This window comes from Orycteropus afer, unplaced genomic scaffold (assembly GCF_000298275.1).
Source record: "Orycteropus afer afer isolate SDZICR_OR568_19922 unplaced genomic scaffold, OryAfe1.0 scaffold07485, whole genome shotgun sequence".
Lineage (NCBI taxonomy): Eukaryota > Metazoa > Chordata > Mammalia > Tubulidentata > Orycteropodidae > Orycteropus > Orycteropus afer.
In genome coordinates this window covers 789-4,993 of record NW_006929072.1, presented here as the reverse complement: position 1 = coordinate 4,993, position 4,205 = coordinate 789, and the positions used below count along the sequence as shown (strand labels likewise).

The following is a 4,205-nucleotide window of genomic DNA, read 5'->3' as shown; positions in this document are numbered from 1 at the left end:
ATAGGCTCAAGCCTAGCAAGGATTGTGAGGATGGCATGGGACCTGCCAGTGTTTTGTTCTGTTGTGCACAGGGTCACTGAATCAGAGCCTACTCATTAGCACCTAACAACAACCTTAAGTGTACAGCTATGAATTTTCATAGTTGTATTGTATACACCACCCAGTTGTATACAGGATGTAAGTACCGAACTCAAAGTACTGAATTGTCTGAATTCTTTATCAGAGAACCTTAAAAAATAAATCTGTGGTCTACCATACTGTAGTATTCAAACTTTAGTGAAGTTGAATGAAGAATCCACCTAAGTGCTTACTAAAAATTGCAAATTCCTATTCTTAGAGAAGCAGCTCTGGTGGCGTGGTGCCTAAGGCATTTGACTGCTAACCAGAAGGCTGGTGGTTCAAACCCACCAGACACTCCTTGGGAGGAAGGTTGGGCAATCTACTTCCATAGTGATACTGCCTCAGAAACTCAAGAAGGGGTATCTGTGTGTTGGATCTGACTTGATGACAGTGAGTTTGGATTTTTTTTTATTATTCTCAGAGTCTCATACAGAGGGTGTAGGGCAGGATCTTAAATTTTCAGTAAGACACTCCAGGTGATTATGTTGCAGGTGGCCCATGGATCACACTTTTGAGAAAATTGGCCTACCCTAAAGAATAAAAGTAAAAACACTTGCCATGGCTTTAAGGCCTTCCCTAATTTGCCCAAACTCTATTTTTTCCAGACTAATTCTTAGTATTCCCTTTCTAGTTTCCACCATGTTGAATTACTTGTTGTTGTTGTTGTTATATGCCGTCAAGTCAGACCCAACTCATAGTGACCCCTCCTTGGGTTTCCAAGGCAGTACCACTACTGAAATAGATTGCCCAACCTTCTTTCCGACGAGTGGCTGGTAATTTCTTCTTGTTGTTGTTATGTGCCGTCAAGTCGGACCACTCATTACCTCTCCTCAAAAGGCCATGCACTCATGTTTCCCTTAGCCTGGAATTACTTTCCCATTTATCTTCTCTACATGGTAAATTCCTACTAATCCTTCAAGACCCAGCCATCTTGTCACCTTTGGGAAGCCTTCTTAACCTCACCAGGCAGAATTAGTTGTCCCTCCTCATTGTTCATCTACTTTATTCAGACTTCTGTTACAATACTTATCACACAATACTGATTTCTTTTTTCTCACTCTCCTTTAGAAGTAAGAGTATGCCTGTGTCTGGTTCTTTGCTAAATCTTTAACCCTGCACAGGGCCCAGCATACAGTGGGTGTTTTAATGCTATTGATTTATACTTGGAGTCACTGTAGTTTTTATTTTCTAGGGCAATTAAACTGCAAGCTCCCTAAGTGAAGGAACAATTTCTGACTCACTTTCATAGTCTTCAAAATCATGCCAGGCACTCAGTAGTTAATGAAAAAGTTCTGTGCTATACTGTGAATAGGAGCTCTGGTAACGTAGTGCCTAAGGCACTTGACTGCTAACCAGAAGGCTGGAGGTTTAAACCCACCAGCCACTCCTCTGAAGGAAGGTGGGGCAATCTACTTCCATAGTGATACTGCCTCGGACACCCAAGGAGGGGTCACTATGAGTCAGGTCCGACTCCACGGCACATAACAACAACAACAACAACAATACTGTGAATGGCAGTAATCAGTATCTCCCCCACCTCCAGTTTAGTGAATATCTCTGTGCTTCCTAAATCTCCATTATAACTCTTGGAGAGAGACAGGAATAGAGTGTGAGTGTGGGGGGAGATGTCATCCCATATGACATGTAAGATATATGTGTAAAGCTGGAAGCCACAGGACTGGACACCAGGTTCCTGTCTAGCTCTTCCCATTCCCTCTGTAGAACACTGTTGCCAGGAGACGACCATTGCCCTATGGGGCACAGCTGGGCAAGAACTCTAGGAAGAAGGCCTTTCAGGAAGGCAGTGGGCATGGTGATTCCTCGCTCTCTGGTCCACCTCCTCATCTATTTACTAGCTTATTCCTGTGTTTACTCATGTTTGTACTTGCTGATTTATATTTTTAGCATTTTTGTAGAGGAATAGGCAGCTGAGCTGGACAAAAGTCATGTGGACATGGAAAGTTTAACCACCGTCCAAGGTAAGGTCTAGAGATGATTGCCGTTGTTGAGGAGGGGGTGAGGGATGGAGTCCCTTGAGATTATCAGAGCCCATTCACCTAAAGGAGTGAGGGAGGGATTGAAGGTGGACCTGGAGCTGAAGGGGACTGGGCAATGCCTCAGGCCCGACACAAACTTACGAAGTTAGCGGTTGGGTTGCACAAGCGCAGGCAGAGCGTGGGCAGGAACTGTGAGTGTTGGGAGAAGCGGCTGGTCCTCATCTGGACCATTGGGTTGGCGGTGCTCGTGGGAATTCACCACGCATGCGCGCCTGCCCCTACGGGCCCTGGAGGCATTAAAAAAAAAAAAAAAAAAAGATAGAGGGCACCTGACAGGAAGACCCGTTGCTTGAAGGAAGTGTCTGCCTGGTCAGAGCATGGTTTTATGTATCATGCTGACGGCTACCAAGCCCAGCAGACAAGAATCCTGGGCCAACACGAAGGAAGGCCTTGGTCTGTGGTGGCCGTGGAGGAGTACAGTTGCCACTACGGCTCCCCAAAGTACTTGCTGCTGTGGGTCCTGGGTGGGATGCTGAACTGCAGGTTGACCCACACAGCCCTCACGCCCCTGGATCTGGTCAAGTGCTGCATGAAGGTGGATCCCGGTGAGTACAAGGACATCTTAAGGGCTTCGGAGTGATAGTGCAGGACGACGAACTCCACGGCCTGGCCCGCGGCGGGGCCCCGACCTTCTTCAGCTACTCCATGCAAGGCCTTTTCAAGTTCGGCCTCTACGCGGTCTTCAGGATCCGCTACTCGCAGCTCCTGGGCTAGGAGAGGGCCTACCTCTGGAGGACCAACCTCTACCTGGACAGCTCGGCCAACGCCGAGTTCTTCACTGACATCGTCCTTGCACCTATAGAGGCCTTCAAAGTTCGTATCCAGACACAGCCCGGCTTCGCCAGCACCCTCCAGGCAGTGGTGCCCAGAATGGACAGCGAGGAGGGTCAGAGACGCCGCTGTGGGTGCGGCAGATCCCCTACACTATGATGAAGTTCGCTTGCTTTGAGCGCACGGTGATCCCCAAGCCGCAGAACCAGGGCACCAAAACTGAGCAGCTATAGGTTACCTTCATGGCTGGCTACATCGCCGACATCTTCTGTGCCATCATGTCCCATCCGGCAGATTCCGTAGAGTCCATTTTGACCAAGGAGAAAAGCAGCACGGCATTTGGAGTTCTGCAAACACTGGGGTTTGCAGGCGTGTGGAAGGGCCTGTTCCCGCGGATCGTCATGATCAGCACCCTGACTGCCCTCCAGTGGTTCATTTATGAGTCGGTGAAGGTTTATTTCAAGCTGCTTCTCCCTCCAGTTGCTTAAATGCCAGAATCCGTAAAGAAGAGTAGGCGTAGTATTTCGATAAGTGGGGAACTGCGTTCAAGCAAGACTATTGTGTAGATGGTTAACAGTTTTCAAAGACATGACTTAATATGCAGTGCGCGTTTCCTTTAAAGGATCAATTCCTTCATTTGGGCAAGCAAAGAGGATTGCAAACGTTTCGTTTGGGGTTTGAACCCAAATTATCTTTGGGGAGTTTGTATGGTTGTTTTAACTTAATAGCTTTTCAGCAATTATAAGAAAAGGGATTCTTAATAGGTAGTAATGTTAGATAATTTAGATTGTATCTTCTCGGACTCATGATTTCTGTTGCCATTATCCAAGCATAACTACTAAATGGCCTATTAGTGAGACTTTGGGGTCAGCCAACTGTATGGGGTAGAGAACAAAGTACAATTCTGGTACTTGGCATTCATCTCAGTAGAAATTGTGCACCCATTTGAATAGAAGGATTCATGCCACATTTCCTGTTCATGTCCATTACAGGTAAAAAATTATTGAAAGTTAAATTGTGAAATTTTATTGCTTAATAGCTTAGAATTATTAACTGACTTCAAAGACATGAGAAAATCTGCATTCTCTCTTTTGGCTTTGTCCAGTATTCTTCTTGATGTTGCTGATTAGAACATAGCTCTCTCCAGGAAGTGCTACAATTGGATCAATGTGAAAAGCCACAATGAGAGAGGAAGGACAGGATCTGGGAATAAATATCTAAAGAAAAAAGCCTCTGTTCTCCAAAGGTTTTTTTTTT

The 4,205-nt window shown here is 46.1% G+C and overlaps 1 pseudogene; it reads left to right on the top strand.

The window, feature by feature from the left end:
• The first annotated feature begins 2,502 nt into the window (after positions 1-2,502).
• Positions 2,503-3,436, top strand: LOC103213558 (annotated as a pseudogene).
• Positions 3,437-4,205: the final 769 nt, after the last annotated feature.